Below are 14,231 nucleotides of genomic sequence, written 5' to 3' on the forward strand. Positions count from 1 at the left end.
GTTTTAATTAATGGCCACTGTGCTGGCGCCCATACCGAGCATTGGAAGTAAGACTGTTGCACTGTGGGACAGTTTTTTTCAGTAGAAATAAATGCAAGATTTTTAGTTTCAGTGTTATATTTGGATTTGGTAAGATGTTTTTTAAAAGAAGTCACTTTTGGTCACCAATGCTGCATTTATCTGATAGAAAATCTGAAATATTCTGAAATGTTTTTACAACTTAAAAGAACTGTTTTTAATGTTAATATATTTTGAAATGTAATTCCTGTAATGGCAAAGCTGAATTTTAAGCAGTCATTACTCCAGTCTTCAGTGTCACATGATCCTTCTGAAATCATTCTAAAATGCTGATTTGGTGCTTAAGAAACATTTCTTAAGTGTTGAAAACAGTTGTGCTGCTTGTGTATAGTCAGACCTGTGGTTGCATTCAATGAAGAGGTAGTGGATCTAAGTGCAGCAGTATAGCTTTTATTAAGCAAAGAACTCAAAACGACACTCACTTAAAAAATGGGAACAAAACAACTGGGTAAACCACGGCGAGAACTGACAAAGAACTGGAAAAAAACAAAACAAAAAAAACCACAGGGCTTAAATACACAGAACAAACAAATCAACAAAAATGAACAACAGGTGTAACTGATAATCAAAGAATAACCAAAGCCCTATTCGGACGGGACTAGTTTTACAGGGGGTTGTTAGAGAAACTTGTGTTTCACAGATGTACTTTGAGATTTTAATTCCGTTCGAATCTGCCATGTCTGTGTTTTTCTCTCACAACCTCTGTAAAAATTCCAGAGCAAATTACCTACTGTTTTTTGGCAAACTCAGCGGTCCTCTGAGAAATCTAATCCCATCCAAATGCGAATGTCTGTGATTGCTGATGTTGTATTATCCTAACGCTTTTGACCTACATGAGCTACCGTATGCGCACCAATCTTCCGTATATTTTATTTAATTTCAATATGGATAGTATCCAACGAAACAATAAATGATACAATTAACAAATAGAGCCAAATTGCGAAAATTGTGAAGACTGCCCATTTTAATAGGTAAGATTAAGACAGATACTAGATTTCGCTGCTCACATATGTGGGTTTATTATAAACAGCTACTTGTGAAGTTTACTTAAATAGGGTTTTAATAATAAATTACTAAATTATAAGAGTTATACATCATAAATGATGCATGCAAATAGAACATGAGTTTCAAAACGCCCACATCTAGAACACACACACACACACACACTATGAACACAGAGATGTTAGTCCTGTCCAAATCAGTACATGAAATCACAGACATCGGGTAAAATTAATTGAAACTCAAACTATGTTTGTAAAACTAGTCACGTCCGAATAGGTCTTAAGTTTGTAAATCTAGTCCTGTTCGAATAGGGCTCAAGGAAACAAACTGAACGCTATGACACAGAACTACAACACATGACAAAACAAAACCCAGAAACCCGTACTGTATATGATGGTGATCTCGATTCGAACACCCACACGGTCTTATTCTTAAATGACAATGTTTCGGCTATGTCTATTAAACCTGTGACAAGTATCACAGCGGAACATTCAAATCTGAGTGAATCATTGAATCATTCATTCAAAACATACTTTTTTAATAATTAATTAAATCAAATTAATGAAACATTTTTTAAATAAACTGCAGCAGTTAACATCTTGTCCGAACCTCTAGTAAATTACATGTTATTTTGTTTAGTTGTCTATTCAGAATCGTGATCTCTAACATTTCTTAATATTATCAATGTTGAAAAGAGTTCATAATATAGTTGGCAGAACTCAAAAAATTAAGTTAAACTTGATTATGTAAGTAGAACTTAAAATTTTGATTTTATACTACACAAACATGTTAATTGTTAATTAACTGAAAAGTTGAATACAATTTGTTTGCATGAACATCATGTTAAAGGATTAGTTCACTTCTGAATGGAAATTTCCTGATAATTTACTCACCCCCATGTCATCCAAGATATTTGTGTCTTTCTTTCTTCAGTTGAAAAGAAATTAAGGTTTCTGAGGAAAACATTCCAGGATTCTTATAGTGGACTTCAGTGGGGTTCACTGGGTGGAAGGTCCAAATTGCAGTTTCAGTGCAGCTCCAAAGGGCTTTACACGATCCCAGACGAGGAATAAGGGTCTTATCTAGCTAAACGATCGGCCATTTTCTTAAAAAAAAAAAAAAAAAGTAAAAGTTTAACCACAAATGCTCGTATTGCACTAGCTCTGCGATCCGCACGCATGACGTAATCATTTTTTTTTTTTTTTTTTTTTTTAAAAAGACAGACCGTTTCGCTAGACAAGACCCTTATTCCTTGCCTGGGATTGCGTATAGCCCTTTGAAGCTGCACTGAAACTGAAGTTTGGACCTTCCACCCAGTGAACCCCACTTAAGTCCACTATATGGAGAAGAACCCTGAAATGTTTTCCTCAAAACAGACATGAACATCTTGGATGACATGGGGGTGAGTAAATTATCAGGAAATTTTCATTCAGAAGTGAACTAATCCTTTAACTCAATTTTTTTTTTTTTTTTTTTACAATTAGATGCTATAGCTAGCATTAGTACACTTGCATGTGCTAATATAATTAACAATTTACATGTACTCAACATACTGCATATAGCCTTTAAAATTTGCAGTCCATCCCTAAACACATTTCTACTGTTCACCACAATGGTAACCCCTGCAAAACTGCACCATAACAGAAAACCCTATCCCAACACAACAGAAGATTAAACACTAACACATCTCTCCCTATTAATAAACACACAAAATAACACTTAATTACAACATTTATTGTCCTTATATGCAGTCTGATGCAAAGCATGCAGGTAACTAGAACTTTGCTGTACTCATTCAGTTTTAGTTCAGCTTAATGAAATTACATATTGAGTTCACTTAACTTTATTCTGTTAAGTATAATTAACTTTCAGTAATATTTGCGTGGAATAAACTCATTTCATTTGGTTAATTTTACTTTTTGGGTTTAAAAACTGTGACAGAAATCAGAGAAACATTTATTTCACTTAATAAATGGCTGTAGCAGAGGGCAGGAAACAGTGAGATGATATAATGGAAAAGCATCTATAAAAGTCAGGGTTTAGGATACAATGAAAAATACATATAAGTCAGGTAGAGGATACACTTCAAAGTCTCCTCAAAGACAGGCGGATGGCAGCACATAAAACTTTCATAAGCACTTTAAAACTTAGATTAAAAAAAGTCCAGCAAAACAAAAAAAAAAAGAGAGAAACTCTTAGATAGATAACTTGTCAAATGTAACTTAAACCATATTTTTCCAGCAAATCCCTGGGAATATGTATAGTTGGATCAGAGTCCAATGCCACCCCATGTCCATCTCTTTCTGAGGTTGGCACATTTCGATAGCATCTCATGAATTATAAAACAGTGGAACGATGGAATTGAAAGGCAATAGTTTTTCTTGGTGTTTTATTAATTCTCAAATCTTTGACCATGTTCAATAACCCGGGATCTATTTTGTAGACGCGACTTTAAGAGAAAAGTGTGGGTAAAAGAATAAAAGCTCTTGAATCCTGCCTGAGGGGTGCAGGAATACGTTGGGGATATTTTTGTGGCTGTGTTCTGTCAAAGCCAATAGATTTGCACCTGTAACTGCTGCTACAAGAGCCTCTGGAACAATTAGAGCACAGCAACATTGATTGAGATTGAGGGAGCCTGGGAGTCTGTTGATCACACCTGTAATTGCTGCAAGGGGGCTTTTATTAAACTGTTCAGACATTTTGGTGCCAAGAGTCAAAACCGTTAGTTTGCAATGAAACTTACACCATTCCCCAAGGCCCACCAAACACCAAAGTCTTCACAGCTGTGTGGCTTAGCATGTTGAAGAATGTAAGAATACTCTGGAAAGATTTGTTTAGAAATAATAAATATTATTTTTTTATTTATATGTATTTTTTAAGTTACTTTTCAGCATGTTCTTTTCAGCATCTATTGTTAATCTGTATAAAAACATAAATAAATAAACAATGAAATAAATAAATTAGTAAGTTTTTATTCTGCAAGTAACGACAAAAAAATATTTTAATTTAAATTCATCTCTAGTCTCAAATCTTTGTGCATATTTGGAGTCTGAATTATGGATGTTTCCAATGCACAATTTATTCAATTGCAAATTGAGCCTCTGATTGAAAAGTTGAAAGTCTGAGCATAATAAATATCCAATTAGAGTGGGTTTGTGTAAAATATCCAATATCTTATGTATATGCAAATCCTGTCTGTGGAAAGCTTACTTGTGTTGATGACAGCAAATTTTAACTTCTTTGTGAAAAAACAGAGAGGGTCAGCTCTCTAAAACTCTAAAGCCCGGGATCATATCATGCATTTTTAATGGGTTAGTGATACGATTAGAATTTCACAGGGCTGAACATTTTGTGCGTGTTTCATTTTGATTGACAGCCACAAATGTGCCAAACAACTGATTCAGGTGGTGAAGACAACAAACTTGAAATCTTACTCTCTGTTGCTATAGTGTAATAGTAGGAGTGTGATGTCAGAAAAAAATAAATTACAAGGCAATATTTGCTGCCTGCAATAGATTTTCAGGGGCATTTTTTTACCTTTATGACTCATAAAACAGTCCATTTAAAGGTGCAGTAAGTGATTTCTAAGAAACTCTGTTAATATTTGAAATCAGCCCAAACAAACATACTCTACCTTCATTGCTCCACCCCCAAAATACGCAACGCAATGCACTTGATGTCTTTTTATCATAGCTGAAGCAAAGCAAAATAATGCTTCACGCAAAATAAATTGGCTGATTGGCTACAAGTGTGTTGTGGAGCTTGGTCCGATCCACTTTTAACAGCATTTCTCAGAAATTGCTTACTGTACCTTTAAATCAAATACTTCAATTGAATCAATGAACTGAAATAACGTTTCAATCTGAACAATTATAGCTGTTAAGCTTTTAAAATCTAATGAGCATCAAAAACAAAAGTTGCAAATAGAGCATGTACATAAACATTACATTTTAAATAAAATGTTAAATGTTTGGCTTTGCATTTTTTACTGGACAAGAAATAACTTTATGCATATACCACAAACCATTTCTCTGTATTCTATTATATTCACTCTAATGGAACATCCCAATCAGTTTTAGATTAAGTTCACATTTTGTGTCTTTGAGAAAGAAAGCGATCTGTCACTTATAGCAGCATCAGTGTAGCACCGTGGGCAAACATGGATAGTCTCATCTGCCAGAACATTGGAGAAAGAGTTTGAATTAGCCTGGAGGAGGATAAAAGGGAAAAGCTCTACACAATTGGTTTGCTATAGTAGCTGTCACTAACTTCGCTCCCATCTCATTGTTTTATTTCAGGTTATGCATGAAGAGTCATTTGCTTGCTTCCTTCTTGGAAGTCTGCCAAATCTCTCTCTCTTTTTCTTTGTGTCTTCCACTCTCTTTTCCCATAACTTCACAACAATTAAACTTTTCCCCTTGTAGATTCTCTATCCATAAAAAAAAAAAAAATTCTGTATTTCCTCTCTCATGACCTTTCAAAAGGCCTGTTTCTACATTTGTGATTGTGTGTTCTTGTGGACGCCCCGCTACAGTAATTAAACATTTCATTAGGGCCGGATCCAAGTTTCTACTTGTGAAACAGTTCAAACATCCTTACAATTTACAATGCTCCTAACCTGTTAAGATACATTTTGAACTGAACGGTTCTTCATCAAGCTCTGATAGTTTATATTAACACTTTGAAAGGTCAAATCTCAATTGCTGAGTTTCTGAATCACATTAAATGCCTGAAAGACTAAATGCTTTACACATAGGCAATTCATAATTTCTTGTTAGTCATAGCTGGTACAGAAATTTGATATCTAGCATTATAGATGAGCAAACACTAAAGAAACCTTGCAGATCAGATCATGATGGGAAATAAGTCCTAAAACAATAAAATACTGTTGACAAATACATAAAATGCATGAACCCATCACTCATTAACCATCCACAACATTTTCATTAATTAACCAAGATGTGTTCAAATTATGGATGCTATAACGGTACCACATAATGGTTGTAGGCCAATATTACCTTTGTCATCATCTAGCATTCACTCAAAGTGATTACTTTAAAACACTAATAATTTTATAACAATGTACATCATTCAAAATTTTGGGGTCTGTGACATTTTTTAAATTAATATTTTTATAAGTAAAGACATTTATATTGTTACCATATATTCCTATTGCTTTCTATTTATCAAAGAATTCTGAGAAAAAGTATCACGGTTTCCACAAAAATATTAAGCAGCACAAAAGTCTTCAACATTGATGATAATAAGAAATGTTACTTGAGCACCAAATCAGCAAATTAGAATGATTTCTTTTTTTTTTTTTTAATGAATCACGCTTTTTATTTTCTCTTTCAAATTAACAAAACAGTACGTTCATTCTCCAAACATAGGTGTTTCACCAACCCCCCTCCGATATTACCCACCCATCCAACCCATGTCAGTTACAATTGCATAAAGATTGCTAGAATACATCAGCATATTAGAATGATTTCTGAAGGATCATGTGACACTGAAGACTGGAGTAAAGGCTGCTGAAATTTCATATATGTCATCACAGGAATAAATTACATTCATACATACAACAGTTATTTTAAATTGTATTAATATTTCACAGTGTTACTTTTTTTGCTGTATTTTTGTTTAAATAAATGCAGCCTTGATGAGCATGAGAGACTTCTTTCAGAAACATTTCTACATTTCCAAACTGTTGACCAATAGTGCCTTACAGCTAGTAGTCGCTGTGCGTGTAAACCTCACTCCTCTGAGCTCAAGAGATGCTCTAGTGACTGACGCTAGAGGTTGCAGCCTTTAGCCTCCTTGTTAGAGCGTCCGACACCCATGCCGGAGACCCAGGTTCGAGGCCCGTGCAGAGCGGGGCGAGTAGGACCTGGGTGAGGGGTTACATCTACATCTAGATCATTGTAATTTCCTTTATTTTGGTCTTCCTCATTCTTCCCCTGGCCAAAATGCAGCTGCAAGGCTGTTGACTAGGGCAAAGAAATATGTCCATGTCACCACAATTTTAGCCTCTCTCCATTGGCTTTCGGTCCATTTTAGGATCCATTTCAAGATTTTTTTGTGTGTATTTAAAGCTATTAATGACCAAGCTTCATCCTATATTAAAGATCTTCTTATCCTCTATACACCTAGTAGACCTTTAAGATCTTCTGACATGGCATTATTGTAAGTCCCATGATCATGTCTAAAAAAATAATGGTGATAGACCCTTTTTAGAACACTTATGGAATCAGCTGCCCAACCACCTTGCACTTTCCATTATAGTTTTTAAAACTAAACTGAAAAAGTATTGTTTATATTGTTTTATATTTTTGTTTTGTATTTTTATTATTAGTTAGCTGTGGTATATGCAACATTAATAAAATGTTTTTAGTGTAAACTTTACCAAATTTAGTCATTTATCCGTTATTGATTAAAATAATTAACACTATATAAATGCATCCCTACCTTAAATGTGTGATTTTGTTGGAGTTAGTGACCAAAAGATGGGTTGTAGTGTTTTGTTTTTGAGAGGGGGCGGATGTGCCGGGGCATGTGCCCCGAATGGGCAGTAGGTAACCCTTCCCTGCATTTCCTTGGTTTTAATGATTGCTTCTTGGACAAGCAAACAATGATTCTCCAAGGTACCAGGGAGGATAAGTGAGCGGCTGAGATCAAAGCAGGATGGGCGGCGTGTGGTTTGGGTAGCTGTGAGTCACTGATGGAGATGTTGAGTGTTGTCCATTTCGATGAGATTTATGTAAAGCAATATGTCTAATAGGCTGCTCCTCACTCGTCCTCTCTCCAAAACTCGCTTTCATCTTGTTCTATGATTAATCAAATAATGTTTGTATGCACGGCCCCTCAAATGGAGTGAGGGTCATTTCATGTGGTGTGTTGTATATTCTCTAAACACATTGATAAAGGCACTGCACACATCTATGTATGTGTGTGTGTGTGTGTGTGTGTGTGTATGTCCATGTGTTTCTCACTAAGGGGTGACTATAACAAGCATCCAACAGTCTTTCCACTCTTGTGAAGCCAAGATCAGAGACGTGCGTGTAGCCACTGGTGGCCCCTTAATCCAAGAGAGTCTCTGCAGATGGGCCTGAAAACCTGTGTTCTTTGTCTTTTTCTCTCTGTCCCTTAGGTCCAAGATGCATCTCATTGTGTGTATTTATGGAGCATTCAAAAAGGACATATGGAAAACAGGATTTGCTTGCTCTTTTGAAATAGTCTATAGCTTCCTCCCCAGTCCACACATATAATTAATGGAAGTTGATTATGCGGGTAAAAATTCTCCCCTCAAAACGTCCCTGTTCGCAAGGTAGTACTTTTTCAAAGTTCAGGAAAAATTCTGTTGCGGTTGTTTGCTATTTGAATCAACATTGGATTTTAAAAATACGACCGATGGACCGACGATGAGCTTCAGACTTTAAAAAGCTCACATGCGGAGGACGAAATCCAGCGGGAACTGGAAAGTCACGTGCAGTCCTACGTCACCGGCAATATTCTGAGTGCTACAACAGAGCAGAATATGACCCAACTTATTTTACGTTCTCAAACAAATTCAGATGTTATCATTCATAACAGTACTGCTCCTGTATATGAATGGGTCAATTTCTCGTAGTGTGCGTGTGATATTAATCTTGTGTACAAAATCTAATCTGCATATAACATGGATTAATCATTTTGTAATTAAAATACAACCTGTTAATCAATACTACTCAACTTAAATCTCTCTCTCAGAACTAATAATTCCAGATTGTCCTCAATACACTATAGCTCTGACAATGAGTTTTCAAAGACAACATCAAGAGGAACGAAGTACACTAGACAAACTCGCAATGCTCCAGGCAACATTTGTGAACTAACTGGGCTTAATTCATTGTTCTCTCAACAGAGGGAAAACAGCGCAAAGCTCTGTTTTGAAGAAACTGAGGAAAACCAATACACCAACGTGCTCTTTGACAGGCAGGTTTGCTGTGAGTGATCGCACATTCCTGATGCCCACAAAACACATTTACACTTCAAAGAAGGCAGAATATTTGTTTAAGATATTCCACTTTTTCTTCCTCTTTTCTATGTATTTCTGGCAAGGTGACAACAAGAAAAAAAAAAACACATTTTCATGGTCTTTCTAATCCTTAACCATTAGAGACAATTCTATATGGTACTTTAGAGTAAAAAGACTCAAAAACATGGACCAAAGTGGCGGTGTGGAAAGTTGCTGTGATATCTATCAGGAGTTATAAAACAATGAAGCACACGAGACAGGAGGAGTAGTGAACTTCATCCATCATGTTTACTCTTTACTTCCGTTCTCACACACATTATGTCAGAACACAACAGTTCAACAGAACTTCAGACTTCCTGTCAAAAATAGTAGTCCCAACACAATTCTACTTATGAACACAACAGTAATATTGTGTTACTCCCTAAAAAAAAGTAACTAACTACATTACTTAGTTACTTTTTATGGAAAGTAAAGCAATACATTACTTTTTTCACCTGGGCTGGGCTTGCTTGTTTGTTTTTTAATAACAAGAAAAACAAAAAGTTCTATTTTTGGCAAATGTACAGGTCCTTTCACAGCACGGCTGCACAAATCTTTCAACTGTGTTGCCATTCTGGATTGCAGAAGAATAGGACGAGGGAGAAGAAAGTTCAGTACTCTTATTTCAGTAGTGAAAAGTATTTAAAAGTCATTTTTGCTTATGGTTGCATTGGAACATTGAAGGGTAGCAGCAAAGACATAATTTAGTAAAGTAAGATTAAATACATAAAGCATATTTGTCTCTGCATGCACTTACCCTCGATACTCTCGATGTGTCAGTCAGTAATTGGGAAAACAAAGTAACTTGTGTTACTTATTTGAAAAAGTAACTCAGATATTTTGATGTAAATTTAAAAGTAATGCATTACTTTACTAGTTACTTGAAAAAAGTAATCTGATTACGTTACTTGTAATGCGTTACCCCCAACACTGCCAAGGACTATAAACCAAGCATGCCTATGAAAAATTCTCAAGGCAAATTCTTTATTTTTCAGAGTCCAAATAAACATCTTGGCTCACTTGAACGTCCACAAAAGCTTTTCTATCTACTATTGAATGTCTTTACTGTGCCAGTCAGCAACAGAAGAGCCAATGTCATTTCTGACGTCCATCTTTCTGCAGTCTTCACAGCAGCCTCGTAAAACAGCACCAAGACTGACATTATACGACATCCCATAATATCCTAGTCACGCATCGATAGGTTGTGTAAGACGGGTAAAATCGTTATGATTAACTACTTATTTCTTCAAGTTATTTATGCATGCCCATTACAGGAAAACATGCCTAGAGAGACACATTGATCCCATCCTTCCGGAGTAAAAATGTCTTTATTGTATTTCAGCTAAGCAGCTCCTTTATCTTGCTTACAGTATCGACATTAAAGCGAGGCTGTTTGCAAGACTAGAGCCAGTCCGCATTGATGACTTTGATGGGACATGGAGCTGCGAGGGCTTTCTTGTGATCTGCATGCATGTCCAGACCCTGCTATTGAAATATCTTTCTCCATTTTTTCCTGAAGATTTTCACTGTAGCAATTTTAATTGAAGAAATTAAACATAAAACCTCATTCAACTCACTAGACATTGTTAGAGAAAACCAAGAGTAGAGAAATGAGATAAATATGAAAAAAGCAAGCTCAGTCATAAGTATTTTACTAGACAATGTAAGTTATTGTACCTAAATGGAAATGCTAAGTGTTAACTACTGTTCTGTGTGCGATGAACTGTTTTCAGTTTACTAAGAGCCAGAGCTCTGTAAAGCTAAATGAAAATTAAATTGCTGTTTATTGACGCAACTGAAGAGGTCTATGATAAACCTGAAGAACAATATCTGTTAGCAAAACATGGCCACTTTTTAATGGCCTTCAATGGAGAAAGATGCTTTTTGAAGGCAGATGGTGTACCAGTGAGGGCTAATGGGGCATGCTAACCAGCTAAACCTGGTGTTGACAGTGGCAATAATTTGCAGTTTAGCTTGTCACTAATTTGAAATTAAATGAACACTTAAAGGATTGGTTCACTTCAGTATTAAAGGAGTCATATCATGAAAATCTGACTTTTCCCGTGTTTAAGTGCTATAATGGGGTCTCTGGTGCATCTACCAGCACAGAAAATGTGAAAAAGGACAACCTAGTAACTTTGTTTTGGTAAGCCTTTCTCTGCAAGCATGAGACAAATCGAGCCATTCTGATTTCACTCCCCTTGTGACGTAGGAAGGGGATCTTATTATGATATTACCGCCCCCTGAATCTGTATGTTTCCACCCACGGTGCCGCCATTGTTTTCACAAGTGACGAGTAACACTGGTCCTGGAGTGCAGCATCAGCAGCTGCCCGCAGTTTAGCTACAACCCTGATCAAACACACTTGAATGTCTTCAGGATTACTAAAGCTACGTGAAGGAAGGCGTGTTGTGTCAGAACAAAACTCTGCAGGACAGCAGCACTCAAGAACGACCGTCCCTGAGCTTGTGATATGTCTCAGCTATGTAAACATTATCACTAATCTGTTAACGGCTATAATAGCAAATATTTGAGTCTCCATAAATGCATCTTCATTCTTATTGAGTCTCTCCAACAGTGTGTAGCTTTAGCCATGCTAGCAGTGCATCACGCTATCAAAATCATTCAGAATCAAATTTTAGCAAACATCCACAAAATACATGGCATAGCTATGTTATATGCTGCATCAAGAATAGTTTGTAATGAGTTATATTTGCTGTGTTAGCTTCTGTACTATGTATGCCTCAGTGTATTGGAATGACAAGTGAGCTTGGGGGCGGGGAGCACAAGCTCATTTGCATTTAAAGCAACCCACCCACAAAAACGACTTGATTTTGCTCACACCCAAATCGGGGCAAATTTTTTCACAGACACATTCTGGGGACACCAGAGAATTATATTATGTCTTGTCAAAAGGGGCATAATAGGTCACCTTTAAAATATCCTGATAATTTACTCTCCCCCATGTCATCCAAGATATTTATGTCTTTCTTTCTTCAGTTGAAATTATGTTTTTTGAGGAAAACATTCCGAGATTTTTCTCCATATAATGGACTTCATCAGCTACCAATGGGTTGAAGGTCCAAATTGCAGTTTCAATGTAGCATCAAAGGGCTCTACACGATCCTAGATGAAGAATACGGGTCTTATCTAGCGAAACGATCTGTCATTTTCTAAAAAACAATATAAATTTATATACTTTTTAAACACAAATGCTCATCTTGCACTAGCTTTGCGATGCGCCACGCATTACGTAATCATGTTGGAAAGGTCACGCATGACATAGGCGAAGTACCGTGGTACGGCGAAAAACTCCATCTAATTTTCTCCTACAATTTCAAAATCGTCCAACATCGTTGTTTTACTTTTCTTTTGTAAAGGCCGTTTGACTTAGTCTTTGCACATTCGCTTTGTAAACACTTGCACGGCACTTCCCTCTACATCACGCGTGACCTTTCCAACGCGATTACGTCATGCATGGCACATCGCAGAGCTAATGCAAGATGAACATATGTGGTTAAAAAGTATATAATTTTTTATTATTATTTTTTTTTTAATAGAAATTGACATATCGTTTCGCTTGATAAGACCCTTATTCCTCAGTTGGGAGCCCTTTGAAGCTCTACTGAAATTTGGACCTTCAACCCGTTGGTAGCTGTTAAAGTCCACTATATGGAGAAAAATCCTGGAACGTTTTCTTCAAAAACCTTTATTTAATTTCGACTGAAGAAAGAATGACATAAACATCTTGGATGACATGGGGTTGAGTAAATTATCAGGAAATTTGAATTCTGAAGTGAACTAATCCTTTAATTTACTCAGTATTTATTTAAATTTTTCACAAAAAATAATAAAAAAAAAAGAAGTGTAAAATAATATTTGTCAATGGTTGCAGTTCAAAAGTTTGGTGTCTGTTAATTTGACTTACTCACCAAAGCCAATTTTATTAGCATTTTTCATTTTTGAGTGTTAATTTTGGACCCTGGATGGGTCAGAAAGAGGGGTAGAGAATGAACACACTGTGGCTATTCCATTCCCACAAAATCAAATATAACTCAGTCTGTCCTTTGCCAAACAAGAGGACCTATTTATATTAGTGTCGGTTTGCACTTCCTACTTACAGATGGAATGACCAGGATCTGAATTTCTAAAAAAGCTTTCATCTTGCACTGCCAAACAAAGTCATCAATACACACCCATTTCACCTGGTTAGTGCAGAATACTCTGACACACTTTCATGAACACCATTTCATCTCTCTGCTGTTTCATGTGGATATCTCGCCATGTGGCTAACTGGACTTATTTCTCGACAATCCTCGACTCATAGGAGGAGAAAATAGCTAATAGGATCTCCGGCATGATTTACGGCACATCTGAAATATTGTGTGATAAAGGAAGTTTAATATCACTGGTCATCCATCTTCAGATTTGTGATGTAGTGGTGCAACATATATAGAGGGGTTCATAACTATATAAGCACGTACAGTATCAAGGCTTGATTTTACTGGAACAGATTAAATCATATTGTATCTTATCGAGACCACCTTCTCTTAGGAAACCTCAAACCAAATAAGATTCGCATCAAGCCCCAAGGCTTTATATTTTGCTGACAGATACTGGATAACAGGAATTGCAGTGCTAAAATTGGAGTTTTGCATTGGTTGACATCATTCTATTTAAATATCCTGTATCATTTTAGGTTATCATATCTATTTTCTGTCCATGTTGGCCTAAAACTTAAACTTGATCCAAAGGAGACTACATAGTCAAACTTTCCTAAAATATCAGACAGAGAGAGGATCTGGGAGTCGAGACATCACCACAGCAGTTCTTACTCAAAACTATATTGTCAGTATGACATACTACAACTATCGGCTCTGCTACATAAAGCAGCCACTAACTGAGATTGATGTAGATGAGTCCTCAGAGCTGTTCAGATTCCCCCACTTATATCTGGGAAATCAGTATGCGCTCTGAGTTTCTTCTGTTAATGATATTACATCAGTCAAATGAATGCTGTTAAATGTAGGGATATGATATATTGAGTTACAGATATATGGCCAATGGTGATACTGATATCTAGAGAACAGGGTGGCTG

This window comes from Ctenopharyngodon idella, chromosome 11 (assembly GCF_019924925.1).
Source record: "Ctenopharyngodon idella isolate HZGC_01 chromosome 11, HZGC01, whole genome shotgun sequence".
Classification (NCBI taxonomy): domain Eukaryota; kingdom Metazoa; phylum Chordata; class Actinopteri; order Cypriniformes; family Xenocyprididae; genus Ctenopharyngodon; species Ctenopharyngodon idella.